Source organism: Stegostoma tigrinum, chromosome 42, assembly GCF_030684315.1.
Source record: "Stegostoma tigrinum isolate sSteTig4 chromosome 42, sSteTig4.hap1, whole genome shotgun sequence".
In the NCBI taxonomy this organism is placed as follows: domain Eukaryota; kingdom Metazoa; phylum Chordata; class Chondrichthyes; order Orectolobiformes; family Stegostomatidae; genus Stegostoma; species Stegostoma tigrinum.
The window spans coordinates 4,640,746-4,657,890 of NC_081395.1; the positions used below are offsets into that span (position 1 = coordinate 4,640,746).

The window sequence follows — 17,145 nt, forward strand, 5'->3', positions numbered from 1 at the left end:
ATCATCATTAGACGTGGTTCTCTCTGAGTATTACTGCAGTGCCTACAGGAATGAAGTCCAGGTCAATTTCAGTGGCATTTCTAAAATACAAGTGTATCTTCAAGTGCGAGTTTTAATGCCTTTGGGGAGGGAAAACAAAGTAAGGGAACCATAATGAACAGTAGGATGGCTGAGAAGTCAGGAGGACCAGTGGGACTTTGGAGTGCATGTCCACAGATCCATAAAAGTAGCAGGACAGGTAATTAAAGTGGTTATGGAGGCATCCTTTTATGATGCTCCTTTAACAAGTCGAGGAAAAAATAAGAGCAGCAAACTTATACTACAATTCTATAAAACAACAGTTAGAGAACAACTAGAATACTGTAAACAGTTCTGCTCATTGTATTACCTGATTGCAGTCAAAATGATACAAAGGAGATGTTCAAAGAATGGTGCATTTCAGTTATGGGTAAACATTAGAAAACAGTATCGACTCCTTTGTCTGTTCACCTGCTTGTCTCTCTCTTTGGGCTCTATCCTATCGTTTACTCCCTACCCAATCCCCCTCCCTAGTTTCTGCATATAAACCAACATTTTCCCAGCTACCATCAGTTCTGAGGAAGGGTCACCGGATTCAAAACATTAACTCTGATTTTTTCTTCACAGATGCTGCCAGACCTGCTGAGTTTTTCCAGCAACTTCTGTTTTGTTCCTGATTTACAACATCCACAGTTCTTTTAGCTTTTCCTAGATAAACAGGAGTTTTGTTTTTTACAGAACTGTTTTCATTGAAATGTATGAAATTACGAGGTGACTAGATGGAGAGATTAGAAAGACACACATCACTTTTAGTACAGTGTCAATAATAAGCTGATTTAAAATTTTGTTAGCAGGAGTAAAGAGAAAATTATGGTGCATTCTTTTAATTGAGATGATGGTGGGATCAGGAATTTGTTTCCTGAAGGGGAACAGAAGCAGAAACTTATAATGAATTTTTTAAAAACTGGAATATGCTGTAGCGGTACTAAAACCTGCAAGGTTCTGAGCAAGAGCTAGAAGGATGAATTAGACTGGATAGTTCTCTTAATGGCTTGCATGGACACAATTGGCTAATTGACCTCCTTCTGCACCAAATATGTATATTGTACTTAATGAGGATTGGAAGTGCACAATAAACTGCAGCCCAGTGTCTGCTGGAGTTAAGTTGGTGTGCTGGTCAACTTAGCCCACAGCAGCACAGCTCACTCATGTAGGATAATCCAGGAGCTGAACCTGCCAAAAGTTTTCTACTGATACTTTACATCTCTCAGCTTCTAAAAATATGAAAGCTTTTGATGTGCAGGACAGTGAACAACTTGACTTGGCAATCATTTGATAATGCTGTGCAGGAATTCTATATTTACATTTAACTTTATTCAACTTATGGATGGTAAAGTCTGTCAGGTGTTCTCCCGTGCCTTTTTACATTTGACTGGGAACTAATCTCCACAGGCATTATTCTTTCAGTTTTTTCATGGAGCTCCGTAGGGAACAGTTGCATGAGCTTCACTCTCTATATTTACATTGCTAAAAACTGGCTTGGGAAAATCGAAAATTTATTCACACTATGACTTGTAACTGACAGAATGAGAATGACTCTCCCTCTGTCCACTAAACTCAGCTGCTGTTACGTAATTGCTGCTTCAGTTTGGGAAATGAACATGACTCTGATACGGATTCACATTTTTCCCACAATGACATAGCTGGGACTGGCTTATATTGCCAGTCGTCTGTCATCTGTCTATACCGGTACTAATATAAAAGTAACAAAATGTAAATATAACTGTTGGAACTTTTTTTTAAGTAAAATCAGAAACTGATATTGAAAGCTTTGGCTGTACTGATGTGTGATTTGGTTGCACTGACTGATGAATTGGTGTGGGACTGTCAGGTGACTGCGGGGAAACTATGTGAGATCTGCTGTAAGGAGATTTCTGGGAAACATAAGGTATGACATTACACTGGGAAGCAGTCTTGACCTCAGCAGTGGTAATGCATTAAATTAAAACTGAAACACGTGTAAGTTGATCCAGTGTTCACAACACTTAGTTCAGCATAATACAGTCAGAAACTTGATTCTATCTATATCACTCCTAATTCGTAACATTTAAGTATGGTCTCAGGCGAAATGAGGATGATTCATTTTTGAGATGGGGAGAATTGTTTCTTCAATACCCTTAACACTTGTGGTGAGGATATGTGGCTCCCTACCGATGGATGTTGTTGAGGCAAATAGAGTAGATGCATTTCAGGGGAAACCTGAATGGACACATTAGAAAGGAATGGAAGGACATGTTGGTGGGTGAGATGAAGGAGAGAGGGAGGAGGCATGTATGAAACAGAAACACTGCCATATTCCCCTGCTGTAAGTACTGTGTATAACTCACTGTTAATCTATAAAAAAAAATTATAAACTAATTAATCATAAATCTAATCAGGTGACTGGTTATAGGTGTCAAGCACACAGTTTCTCACAAGAGTCTAGATTCATACAGCACAGAGACAGACCCTTCAGTCCAACTTGTCCATGCTGACCCGCTTTCCAAAACCAAACTTGTCCTATTTGCCTGCATTTGGCCCATATCCCTCTAAACCTTTCCTATCCGTGTACCTGTCCAAATGTCTTTTAAATGTTGTAAGTATACCTGCTTCTAACAACTTCCTCTGGCAACTTGTTGCCTATATGCACTACCCTCTCCCTGTGATACATCCCAGTAGTCATACCAGGAAAAGTTAAGGCATTCAGTGGAGATTAGGTCTTCTCTACATGGCAGGATAAAATGCTGCCTGGTTGCTATTCTCCATCTAGTTTAAATTTTCTTGGGAGCAGCTTTTCTAACATTTTTTATGCCTAGAAAATGGTGGGTTATGAATCCAAACAATTCTGACAACAGGTCATTGACTTGAAATGTGAACTTTGTTTCTCTCTCCACAGAGATGACTATTTCCAGCATTTCTGTTTTTATATCATGAACCCAGCGACAGGGCCAGGGATAAGAAGGATGTGGGAGCAAGCATAACTCCTCTCTCAAAGACCCAGCAAGAGACATAATGGGCTGAATGGCCTCATCCTGTTCTGTTGGTTTATTTGACTCTGAATATCAGTAGGTGGTGAGGTAAGCAGGCCAATAAATAGTGTCTTCAAGCGAAAAAACAAAGGGAGCATATACAGCAATGTTCTCAGTCTAAGGACAATTTCAAAATTCTTTACAGCCACTAAAGCATTTTGGAAATGTAGCCATGTTATTTCTTCATTCTTTCATGGGATGTGGTGTTGCTGGCAAGCTAAGTATTTGATCCTCATCCCTAATTGTCCTTGAGCCAAATTGCTTGCTTGGCAATTTCAGATGTCAGTTAAGCGTCCTTCACTGTGATTTGAAATATATCCAGACTAGGTGAGGATGGCAGATTTTCCTTCTCCACAGGACAATGATATCATGGTTGCCATTAGATAATTTTTTAAAAATTCCAGATATTAATTAAATGAATTCAAAGTTTACCATCTGCCATAATGGGAGTTGAACACATGTCCCCAAAGCATTATCCTGAGTCTCTAAAGTGCTAGTCCAATGACGTTACAATGTGCACCATGTCCCAATGATGTAGGAAATGCAGCAGCTAATTTGCATGCAGTAGAGCTCCAGAAACAGCTAATGACATTATTGAGGATATCATCTGTTTTAGGCAGGAATAAATAAAATCTGTCAGCTATTTGATAATTTTTTTAAAAACAAAACTTTCTTTTGATAATTCGCTGTGGAGGGTAACAATGCAGTCAATTCTGCTTTCGGTCCAAAAGTTTCTGTTTAACCAAAAGGAATGGTAGCTTAAAATGCAGTTCCCTTGAAGTAATCTTGAAATTATAGTGTGCAAGCAACTTATTGTGAAGTATGTAATTTTATTTTTCTTTGTCATCTGAAAAGTATTATACAGCAAATATATTTTATATTTCCAAAAACATTGTGATTATAATTCACATCCTGTCGTGAGAAAAGATTACAAACAAAGAATCAGAAAATGCAATTTACATTGGCGGATCATCAGTTAATTTTAGCGAGGAATATTTAGATGTGCAATACCTTGTCCATTCCCTCTCTGATAGATTGTAACCTCAAATTCAATAATGTTCAATGCCGATGTGACATTTTCCACTCTTGATTCACCCAACAATTCTACAATTGTCTGCTTTGAATGAATCATATTTTCCACTTGATTGAAGGCAGCTGCTTGAATAACTTCTGTATTTGTCACCCACAAACTATAGTTGTTACAGAGACAATTGTCACGAGTAGTGTAGACTGTTACTCAGAAATGCAAACACTGCAGAACTATCAGTTGAAGTGTGCAATGTTAATACAATATTCTTTTTCTGATTCTCAGTAGCATTGGCTGTCATTGTTGGATGAGGGGATTGTGTCAGGAAGGGAGATTTTAAATAGATTAGGCCAATATTTCCAAGGGTTTAGAGGAATGAGAGTCAAGTTCATTGAAACACTTAAAATTGTTTAGGAGTTCAAAGGGGTTGATGATCGCAGGATATTTCTTCTGACTGGGGATTAGAGAACAAGGCATCAGATTCTCAGGATCAGAAATTGATCATTCAGGACGGAGATAAGAAATTTCTTCAATCAAAATGTTGTGTGTGGATCTCTGGAATTCTCAATACCAGAGAGCCGTGGGTACTTAGTCATTTTGTATGTTACAGAGTAATACAGCATGGAAGCAGACTCTTCAGTCCAGCTCATTCATGTCTATCAGGTTTCCCAAACTAATCTAGTCCCATTTGCTTGCATATCCCTCAAAACCTTTCCTATTCGTGTATGTCCGAATTTTAAATGTTGTAACCGTACGTGCTTCTACCATTTCCCCTTCATGATTGTTATCAAATCCAAAACTATGCTTGCTCCAATCTGTTCTCAAGTCAGAACTCAATACATGACGTTATAGAGTAGCCATTTGTAAGTATAGGAAATGTTCATATGTCACATCTTTAAAATGAAACCCCTGTATACGATTGCGTTCATAAATATGAGTGTTTGTAAGTCAGACATTTGTAAATCTGAGACCTCACTGTGTATATTATCCTCTTGATATCAGTTGAAAGAAAAAGGTGATTTGATTAATTTGATAAACAATATGATAATATCCCTTGAACAGAATGTCTGGCTGAGCCATTTAAGTGGGCAGTTAAGATTGCCAGCCACATTGCTGTGCACAATTAAATGCAGATTTATACAGATTCAATTTATAAAAAAAGTGAACCTTGAGCTCCCATAATCACAGAGGGAGTTGAAGACGCGGATTGATGGATGTTTGGATACTGACGGAATTATGGGGTATGGAAGTGTTGGGGTGGATTGGTGTTGAAGGCAAGCATGACAGAGAAGGCTTGAAAGGCTGAATAGCCTACTTGTCTTATTTCGCATGTTTTTACTATAACACATACTTCAAAATCAAACTCATCTCTTTTGCTGACAAATATTAAAACTTTGTTTAAAGCTGTATGCACCTAGATAAAACAGTATCTGTTTTAGGAAGCAGAACACTGTTTCGATCAGTGTCAGGGATTTCCTGTTCAATTAATTCTAACATGGATAAGATGTGGCATTCCTTTAGATCAGTCCAACACTGAAACTTAGGCCCAGCTCCAGGAGCACACCTCTTTTTACACCAGTGTGTCATTTTAATTAACTGTGATCACAGTTCTAGACTCTTTAAGCAGTGCTGATGATTTAGTGTCGATTTATGATTAGTTTTATGTGTAGATGGAGTGAACTTGATGAGATTGATTTCAGCTTTTACGATGTCAACCATTTAGGAGAGAGGGCTTTCTTTTCAAATGTATATGCTGGACTAGTTAAAAATGTTATTTGAGGACTGGCGTCAACACCCCCTTGGTTTCTAGGCTGGTCAATTTTCTGTTCGATGGTACATTTTTCCAGTTCTACATTTTAGTGCTTATTACTGATTGCTTCTTTAAAAATTAGCAACAGATATCAACAGAAGGAAAAGAAAAGCAGACTTTGAAAGTGAAACAGACTTTTCAGCATTCTATGAGTTAAGGGGAGCTTCTGTGAATGCTGAGCTCCAAATTGAACATAAAAGTCAAACATGCCCAAGACTTTATTACTCATTCATGTCTTGTCATAAAGCTTAAAGGTCTAACCCTTGGGAGCAGTAGAAATGTGAGCACATATTTATTTTACAGAAAAATAACCCTCTTCCTTCTTCCTTCCCGTTTGTTGTATAAAATGCCATCTATATTCCTGCGGGGAGGTTGGGAGTATGATCACAACAGGCCATTAACCTGAGGGATGTGTAAAATCAAAAGTGCCGCAAGAAATTCAGGTCTTCTGTGATCTGAGGTAAAGTGTTTTGTGAAAATTTCAAACAGATTTGACGTGAATGGGGCTTTGGGTCTATAATATGGATACAGAAGATCAGATGAGAGTTGGGAAGCTGTACCAATTTTAAAATTTCATTCTCAGGACGTGGATTTCATTGGCAGGGTTGGCTTTTATTTCTTATCCCGCATTGCTATTTTGAGCCATCAGAGGTTTTTATTCTTCAATATTTCAGTACAGCTGAGTGATTTGCTTGGCTATGTCAGGGAACAAAATTAACAGAACTACTGACAACCCAAACAATTCCCCCTTAACTACCAACTAATTCCAAACAAAATAAAAATCTAACGGTATGCTGTTGCAATAGATGCACATCCAACTTATATAAACAAAATTAATAAAAGTAATTAAAACTTAATGTCTTGAAATTACAGCCAGAATACATCTTCCGGAATGCTCGACACTCTCTCCGCTGATCCTCAGTCAGGGGCGCTTTTCTCTGAATTCTTGTGTCTATAATATTAGCTAAGAGTGCTGCCATACCTCTATTTAAATGATGGTCACTCTGAGAATTTAGAGAATCGTGTGAGAACTAGTGGTTTTCCCCTTAGAGCTGTCGGTTGTTAACTCTAATAGATGGCGCACTGATTTTCAAATGCTCTCTTTTCTACTCTTGATGGCTTATTAATTTCTTACAATAAGATTGGTCCTAGGTTGTCAAAACCATCAGATTTTTAAATTTACTTGGGTTTTGGTATTTATGGCCTGGTTTAAATTAATTGGCTAAAGTCTAGCCTGTTGATACAATGTTTAAATTTCTAAGAATTCTCTGTGCATCTGCTGCCTGGAGACATTATTTTTTAATCTCCAAGCCTAAGAAAACACATCATTTTTTAAAGGGACCATACGTTCTTCCCCCCATCATTTTACAAACATCAAATACTCTAATGTTCTGCCTTCCAATCCACGATTTCACAACACCTGCTCCCTTAAGAAAAAAATGAGCTATCATGATGAAAAGGTGGCTTCATTTTTTTCTCTAAACCATAGTTCATTAATCTAGAGTTACATGTTTCATACTAGTTCCGCATACCTATATATAAAAAAAATTGAACACTACCGTTTCTATCTTAGATACATATTTTCCTTTTAAACCTGTGATAATACATCCGCAATAACATTTTCACAACCCGCTGCATGTACAATCTGTAAATTTAATGCTTGTAACATAAGACTCCAACGAAATAGTCTGGTGTTCTTATCTTTTAATCTTTCCAAAAATGTCAAATGGTTGTGATGAGTGTATACAACCATCTCTGATACATTGTTTGCAAGGTAAACATTAAAATGTTGGAAGGCAAGTACCAAACACAATTATTCTTTTTCAGTGGTTGAATATTTTCTCTGGTGGATATTGAGTTTCTTTCAAAAATAACCTATTAGCCTTTCAATTCCACAATCATCCTCCTGTAACAACACAGCCCTAAATCACTTGTGTCAATGTGACTTTAAAGGGTTTCAAAAAATTTGGTGTGCCTAAAGCTGGAGCAGTGGTTAACACTGCTTTTAAATTCTCAAATGCCTCCATGTCATTGTTCTGCCCACTAAATTTCATGGTGTTCTTCAACCAATCCATCATTGGTGCCACCATGTTACTAAAGTTTGGTACAAATTTCCTGTAGATTCCGCTTATCCCCAAAAACCATAACACTTCCTTCATCAAGGATGGTCTTGGAAATTCCTCAGTGGCCTTTGTCTTCATGTTCCTCGGTGTCATCCGTCTGTGTCCGACATTGTGTCCTAAGAATGTCACTTTTGCCTTCATGAATTCTGTTTTTGCTAAATTTATGACCAACTTTGCCATTTGTCTTCTCTCAATAAGCTCTGCTAAATGCACCATGTGATCTTTCCACGAATGGCTGTGTATACCATATCACCTATATAGATGGCACAATTAGTCAATCCTACCACAGCTCTGTTCATAAGTCTTCGAAATGTGGCTGGTGTGCTCTTCATTACAAAGAGCATTACGTTAAATGGATACAGCCCAGGATTAAGCCTGTAGGGGTGATGTTTTATTGAAACAGCATTCCCTACATCCACTGCATATACCACAGTATTAGTCCTCCCCATTCTATTTCTACATACGTCCCTTTTCAATGCTGAGACAGATAGCTTACTCCCTATCCCATTCTTTAAGAACTTCCTCATTATTCAATTTATTTGGAGGCACATCAAAACTTAAATCATCTGGATTTGATTCCTCACTCTGATTGACAGAAAGTAATACCTGTTTCTCCAGTTCCCTTTCCCTGACATAATAAGGTTTCAACATGCTCACATGACATACCCACTAATTTATTTTCTATCTGGCATCTTTACCAGATAATTCACTTGACTTAACTTCTTCTCAATCTGATAGGAACCAATAAACCTTGCTATGAAGGGATCTCCTACCACTGGTAACAACACATGGTAAAACACATAGCTAAACATATGAATTCTAGATTTTATTTTGGCTTCTTGCTTCATTGTATGCTGTGCTACCTTTAAATGTTGTCTAGCTGATTTACCTACTGTCACATCTGACTTGGAGCTATCAATTTTTCCTTAATTAATTTTAAAGGCCCTCTTACTTTGCATCCAAATATCAATTCAAATGGAGTAAACTGAGTTGATTCATTTGCAGTATCTCTAATAGCAAACAATATAAATGAGATACCTTTATTTTAATCATTTGGGTAATCCTGGCAATTAGCCCTCAGCATGGTCTTTAGGATCTGAAGCCACCTTTCAATGCTCCCTGGGATTCAGGATGGTATGCACTTGATTTAAAGTGTTGGATGCCTAAACTATCCATGACTTCCTTAAACAATTTAGGCAATAAAATTGGACCCTTGGTCTGATTGAATCTCCCTGGGTGGCCCATAATGGATAAAGGAAGCAAACTTCTCTTCACAACCTTTTTTGCCTTGACATTCCATAATGAAATTGCTTCCAGAAATCTGGTAGATACATTAATTGTGGGTTGCAAATACTGGTTCCCACTTTTCGTTTTAGGTAGGGGACCTACACAATCAGTCATAACCCATCTGAAAGGTTCTTCACATGTGGGAATTGGCATTAAAGGTGCTCGTTTTATTTCTGCCTGTGGCTTTCCAACCATTTGACATGTATGACAGGTACTGCAAAATTCAACCACATCTGTATGTAATCTAGGCCAATAGATATGCATTTGTATCTTGGCCTGAGTCTTCACACTCCGAGGTGACCTTCTACGGGTAATTCATGTGCTACCTGCAATACTTCCTGTTTGTATGTTACCAGCAACACAATCTGGTGAACTCCAGTCCACTACCCCTCTGCACTAACCTGCCAAGGTCTCCAACTCTGTCTTGAGATTTTATCCTTAAGATAATAACATTCTAGAATACATTCTGATTCCTTTTCTGAGTAGGCTTTATGATATAAATCTTTTATTGCCTCATCTTTTTGTTGTCACTCCATTAGTCTTTAAGAACTAAACACCTCTGCCAGATGCTCTAACTGCTTAGGTTCTTCTTTTACCATTTCATCAAATGCTGTGTAACTTGCCCTCAACTCCTTCATCTTTCTCTTCAATTTTCCCTCCTTGCTTTAACTTATGACTGGGATCTTGTCACCACACAGTGGTGGAATTAAGAATCTAATAATGACTGTGAACCCATTGCCAGTTGTCAGGGAAACCTATCTGGTTCACTGATGCCCTTTAGGGAAGGAAACTGCCATCCTTACCTGGTCTGTCCTACACGTGATTCCAGACCCACAACAATGTGGTTGACTCTTAACTGCCCCCTGTGCAATTAGTGATGGGCAATAAATGCTGCCTAGCCAGTGATGCCCCTCATCATCTTTCAGAAGGTGTGCAAATACTTTCATCTCTTACTGGTTGAGACTGACCTGCTGCTGTATCTCTCAATATCGTAACTTTTTTACCTTCTCCCCCTGTTCTACCTGCGTAAACCTTACCCACAGAGGCAAGGTTTGAAGAGATTGGGCACTATCTTATTATCCAGCCTGTGACTAGGCTGTGCACACTCTTGCAGCCCCTCAACTTCTTTTGGGATCTCCTTCACTACCTCAACTAATCTCACTGGTTTAGCCTCTTTTACCACATCCTTTTTCCCAGTGCATCTCTTAATCCAGCAGCACTGTGACTTTTTGCGTCCCCCTTTATTACAGTGGAAACACCTGAGGCCTTTTACCTTTTTTCACCCTCTTGGGTTTCTTTTGCCACATGTGGTAAATAGTTCCTAGTGTGATCGATTTATTGTGTTTCATTGAAGGATTTCCCTTTTTCCCAATTTCTACCCCTCGTGGAATGAAATTGCTGTTGGAAGCTAGATTTCAATTTATGCACTAATGCATATTCATCTACCATCTCTGCTGCTCTTCTGATAATAAAGTGTGAAGCTGGATGAACACAGCAGGCCAAGCAGCATCTCAGGAGCACAAAAGCTGACGTTTCGGGCCTAGACCCATCTGCAGTTCCCATTATCTCTGCCGCTCTTCTTGCTGTTTTAACCTTCTATTCCTCAACATGAGTTCTGATCATTCTGGAAGTGAGTTTTTGAATACCTCCAGCTGAATAATCTCTCTAAGATCCTCATATGCTCTCACCCATCTATTGAAGTAGCTATGTTTAATTCTTTCAAAGTCAACATAAGTCTGACCTGGAACAAAAACGAAAAGTTGCTGGAAAAGCTCAACAGGTCTGACAGCGTCTGTGAAGGAAAAAAAAGAATTAAAATTTCAGGTCTGGTGACCCTTCCCCACTTCTATTCTGAGGAAGGGTCACCGGACCCGAAATATTAACTTTGTTTCTTCCTTCACAGATGCTGCCAGATCTGCTGAGCTTTTCCAGCAACTTTGTTTATGTTCCTGCATCTGCAGTTCTTATAGCATCTGCAGTTCTTTTGGTTTTTATAAGTCTGACTTGGCCTTATATTTCTGAACCGTTATCTATATGCTTCTGGTACCAATTCATTGGCACTCAATGTAGTCTGTCTTTTTCATGGCCTCTTGACATGGCATCTGACAGCACTGTGAACACCTCACTAGCCCTGCCTGCCAACTTGGTCCGAATGATCATTACCCACATAGTCTTTGGCCAATTCATCCGCCTAGCCAATTTCTCAAAGGAAATGAAAAAGGCTTCTACATCTTTTAAATCAAATTTTGGTAATGTTTTGACATATTTGTATATATCAGCACCAAGTCTTTGCCTACAATGGATTTACTCACCATTACTCTCCTCCTCACTAAGCCTATTTTCTATCTTCATTTCCATGCTTTTAAATGGACTTTCCTGTTTAATTGGCAACTTCCGAATTTCAGACTCTGTCTCTCTTTCTCCCTTTCTTCTCTCTCTTTTTCCTTTCCTTCCACCTCTTTTATTTTTTGTCTTTCCTCTACTTGTAACTATAATTCAAACGGCTTCAGTTCCCTTTCTTCCCCTTCTACCCTGGCTCTTGTTTGCTTTCCTTCAACTTCTAATTTTCAGTTTAATTTTTTTCTAACTCCACTGCACTTGCCTGTTTCTCTGATATACCTAAATACTTGATGAACTCTATTTATAATTTCAGCTTTCTTCTTATCCCTAGTTAAACCCAATTTTAGTCTGTTAACTCCTAAGTCCAAAAGTATATGTTTCCTCTATTTTTCTAAACTTTCTTGGCAAATTTAGGGAGCATCCTCAAACCCCAGAACTTCTTTAGCAATGTTAAGAGCCGTTTCCCCCACTTTTGATTTAACCAAACACAACTAACGAAAATTAAACAAGTTTTTCATTTCTCACCTAAGTTTTATTTTAAAGGTCTAGGACACTATTCCCCAAGTCTGTTTAAATCTGCTGGGACCTTTCATATTCCAGATCTGTTCAAACTTGTCCAAATCCATTTAAATCCAATCAGATCTGTTTAGATCCTATTTGCGAACTGGCCAGATCGTGGACTCAAGCTCACAATTTGTTATAAGCGGAGGTAAGCCCCACTTTGATAACTAAACCAAAACACCCAGAGAGACTTGCCTTCCCTCATAATCTGTTAAAGGAAGTGTGGAAAGTGGTATAACCTGCCTCTCATCACTCACTCTGTTATAAAGGGGAGGTTAAATGAAATGAACTCCTGACAGTCACTCTATAATCAACAAGTAACAATTTATTTATCTAACTAATGGTGAACAAATTAGCAGAACTACTAACAAACCAAACTATTCTCCCTTAACTGCTAACTAATTTCGAATGAAACAAAATTCTAATGGTATGCTGTTCTAATAGATATATGTCCCACTGAGATCAACCAAATTAATAAAAAAAATGTAAAACTTAGTCTGTCAAAATTATAGCCAGGATACATCTTCTGGAATGCTCTGTTCCCTCTCCACTGATCCAGAGTCCGCAATGTCTTTGTGTCAAATTCTTGTGTCAGGAATATTAGCTCAGAGAATTGTTGTAGCTTTATTTAGATAATGGTCACTCAGAGCTTAGAGAATTCTGTGAGAGCTGGTGATTTTTCTCTTTAGAGCTGCTGGTTGTTAACTCTAATAGGTGGCAGTTGCTCTCACACCAATTTTCAAATGCTGTCCTCCTTTATACCCTTGATAACCTGTTAATTTCTTTATAGTAAGATTGGTCCTAGATTGTCAAAACAATCAGATGTTTAAATTTAATTGGGTTTTGGTATCTAGGGCCTGGTTAAATTAATTGGCTAAATTGAAAAACCTGTTGCTGTGGTAAAAATGCTGCTTTGCCTCTGAATAGTATAGCCTTTTGATACAATGTTTAAATTTCAAGAACTTTCTGTGCATCTACTGCCTACAGACATTTTGTTTAATCTCCAAGCCTAAGAAAACTCATAATCTTTTAAAGGAACCACACATTCTTCACCCCCCCGCCCCCCCATCATTTTACAAACATCAAATATACTAATGCCCTGCCTCCTAATCCATAAACACTCTACCTAACCACAACAATACCCACCACAAACTCCCAATGTAAGGAACTGATGATGGCACTATTTGTGTTCAGAGAATGCTGGAGGTAGGATTTGAATTTTGGGGAGATTGGTCCAAAAATCCAACAGAATTTTAGAACTAATCTTAAAGTTATTGAATAACCTACCAAAAATCTATTTCTATTTTAGAGAAAAAAAGACTTCTTGATGATATTTTTTATGACTTAATTTTATAATCTTTAAACTTTCCTCTATTTTTGATGGACATTCATATGATTGACTGATCATATCTTCGCCCTACTTTCAGGAAATTACTGACTGGAATCCCTGCACTGACTGGCCAGAGGCACAGAGACCATCAAATCGTAGAAACCGTACAGTGTAGAAACAGACCATTTGGCCAATTGAGTCTACATCAATCCTCTGAACAGCATTCTACCCGGATTCACCCCCTACCCTGTCCCTGTGACCTTAATTTTCCCATGCCTAATCCACCTAGCCTGCACATCTCTGGACACTATGGGCAATTTAGCATGGCCAATTCACCCAACCTACACATCTTCGGGCTGTGGGAGGAAACCAGAGCAAACCCAAGCAGACACAGGGAGATGGTGAAAACTCCACACGGACAGTCGCCCGAGGGTGAAATCGAGCCTGTCTTCCTGGCGCAGTGGGGTAGCAGTATTAACCACTGAGCCGCCATGCTGCCCTGTTGAAAATGACTTACTGAAGTTCTTGTTTGCAAGGAGTGAAATGGGGACTGGACAAGGTTAGGTCTGCTTTTATCCTCCTCTCTAGCTCTGCCTGTTGATGCTCTGTAAAGCTCACCTCACTTTGCATTTTTTCAGTTATGTGTTTTCATATTGTACACTCAGAAATAATGTTGCCTGCAGTATAGATGAAGTGAGAGGTGGTTACTGCAGTTTAATACACAAATTTGCTGCACTATTCTGAATTCACTATCCCCTACTTAGCAGGTTGTTCAACTCAAAATGGGGATGTGAGAAGGAGCATAAATTTCAGATAGGAGGAACAAAATATTTAACACCATGCTCGCTATTGGAGGAATTCAGAAATTTCAGACAGTTGGAAAGAAATAGAATTAATGTACAAGTGTTAATTACAACAGTCACAAACCTTAAGCAAGATTAGAAGATATTTCATTGCAGAATACTGGATGTGTAGAATAGACTGTCTGGAAAATTAATTTGATACTCCTGATAAATGTACAGCAAGTTTATGGTTGTAAAACATCCCAAGATACTTAAGAAAAGTAGTATCAAATTCAAGTTTTATGCAGAACCGCTTAAGGAGATTTGGGCGGGTGGCCAGCGGCTTGATCAAAGAAGCAGGTTATTTAGAGTGTTTTACTGCTAAAGGTATGGCTGCCAATGGTAGAACGATTTTTTAAAAATTAGGAATGTATAAAAGGCTAGAGTTAGAGGAGTGCAGCTATCCCATAGGCTTTGATCGGTATTTCACAAGAAAGAGAGAGAGTTTCTGATTGATTCACTTGTGGTTCAGAAGAGGATAGAGAATTTGGACTGGAATCTGGAGTAATGTGATCTGAATGATTTTGTCTTTTCTAAAAGAGGAAAATGAAACTCGTAATATTTTCTCCTTTTGCCTACGTCGGTTAGTAATTTTAACTTTTTCAACATATGGTGTGATCATGACCTCAGAGAGTTAGTATGGAGCAGTTTCTCAGCCCAGTAGTCTGAGGAGCTAAATAAAGATCAGTAGATATATTTTATCACCCAGGTTAAGATCTGGTCCTGTTAATCCAATGTATTGTCCATATTAAGTCTGCTTCTTGAAGTCAGTCTGCCCTTCGCTTCTTGCACTTTGATTCACATTTGTGATCAAGCTAAAATAAAAAAATGTACAACAAGATTAAGAGTTTTGAAGCTAGTAATTTCTTGTAGCTTTTTAGAATTTGCAATTGGAATTAACTGTCTTGAAAGTGCTAAGTCCAATTCACAGGTTCCTGAAGATGTTACTCTTGAACCCTCCCTTTGGGTATCTGTGAGAGTGACCATGAGCCAAACCTTCCCTTCCCTGTAGATGACAAGGCCGGGAAATAATTGTCCAATTTGGCCTGGAGAAAATTCACCATCTTCTTGCCACTCTGCAATTAATTGCTGGTGAGAAGATCCATGAGCCTCTCTCTCAACTGGCTAGCAACTAAAACTTTAAAGTGGCTAATCATGAGAAAAAGGAGAAATAGACCTTATTAGAGCAGGATTCCCCCAAGGTACAGGCCTAAATCAGTAGATTATGGAACCCATAATCCATAACCCATAATTCCTTGGTCAATGCTGGGTAATCCATCTCATTGTGCTCCTTCCTTTAGATTTTGTAGCAGTTAGGTACAGGGTAGTGGCTTATAAGGCCATTTCAGAGGACAATTAAGATATTTCTGTGGATCTGGAGTCACATGTAGGGCAGACTAAGTGAGGATGTTAGTGAACCAGATGGATTTTTACAATCAACAATGGCTGTATGGTTGCCATTAGACTAGCCATTAATTTCAAGTTTACTAATTTAACTCAAACTTTGCTATGGTATCTGAATCCGTGTTCTCAAATCATTAGATTGGGTCTCTGGATTACTAATCCGGCAAAATTATTATTAATCATGACACAACCCAACAGTCACTTCTAATAAAGCAACCTTTGTTGATTTAATGAAGGGAATGACGTAATATATATATCTTAAGGACAAAGAGGAATCGAAGGAATAGGAGTAGGTTGTACAGCCAATGGAACTTGAATCTTTTGAAGCCAGGAGGAAATCATACAATCAGAAAGAGGCAACTTTGAGCTGTTACAACTCTGAGTCATCATGTAAAGATTCTTATTTTGTGAAGTGAGACTACCAGTTCATTGCGCTTTCTGATCATAAATCTCAGTCAAGAAACTGATAAATGAATTGGTAATTCTTTAAACCTTTGGGAATCCAGTGGTTGCCTACACACTAAGCCTGTCTAGACATTGAACCTGTTGGTATTCATCTTTTAGCATTTATCTGCTTGATGGAGCACTAATTAAAAGGAAAAGAGGAACATTATTACTTTATTAAAAAAAAATTGTCAGTGTAACTGGACAGATGAGCTTCCTGTCGGGAACAAAGTACTGTCTGATTAGTGTAAAAGATAATAATTGTGGTCAGGGCTGCTGTGTCTTTATCATACTTGATAGTGTATATTGGTTGTCGAGTTCTACAGCCAAAGAATCTGAATTTTATTGTCTCTAACATAATTAGATAAAGAACTTAAGGGTAGATGAGGGGAATTCTTTTCCACAGTAAATACTTGTGCGCTGCTTGAAAGGGAGAAGATTCAATTGTAATCTTCAAAAGGGGAATACCTTAAAGGTAAAATATGGGGTAACGCTTCACAGGAAAAGCAAGGGAAAGGTAGGGCTAATTCTCTCTCAAAGAGCCAACAGAAGTCAAGAAAAGGTTTTCTGTGCTGTTTCATCCCTTAAGTAGTAGGAGGTCAGGTAGCTCAGTTGGCGTGATGGCTAGAGTGCAGAGTAATGCCAACTAAATCGGTTCAATTTTCACACCGGTTGAGGTGACTGTGAGGACTCTTTTTCTGAAATCTCCCCTCACCTGAGGTGTGGTGACCATCAGGTTAAACCACGACTGTCATCTCTCTCATGAATGAGCAGTTCTACGTTCTGGTAAAACTATAGTCATTTAACCTTCTTATTGTCAATTGGCCTTCGAAAATACATTATGGCCATGAACAAAGTCCCAACGGTTCTATAATACCCCGTTCTATAGTA

At 38.4% G+C, this 17,145-nt stretch overlaps 2 protein-coding genes across 13 annotated transcripts in view; one reads left to right on the forward strand and one right to left on the reverse strand.

Moving 5' to 3' along the window:
• LOC125449368 (macro domain-containing protein CT2219-like) overlaps nt 1-17,145 on the forward strand; it is a 987,510-nt gene that overhangs the window by 203,093 nt on the left and 767,272 nt on the right. The window lies entirely within an intron of this gene.
• LOC125449455 (leucine-rich repeat transmembrane protein FLRT1-like) overlaps nt 1-17,145 on the reverse strand; it is a 188,085-nt gene that overhangs the window by 105,713 nt on the left and 65,227 nt on the right. Inside the window, exon 2 of one of the 6 annotated variants that reach the window (XM_059641683.1) lies at nt 15,112-15,221. The exons of the other annotated variants lie outside the window; for them this stretch is intronic. The gene's annotated coding sequence lies outside the window, so the exon portion shown is untranslated. The remainder of the gene's footprint in view (nt 1-15,111; nt 15,222-17,145) is intronic. 6 annotated transcript variants of the gene reach the window in all.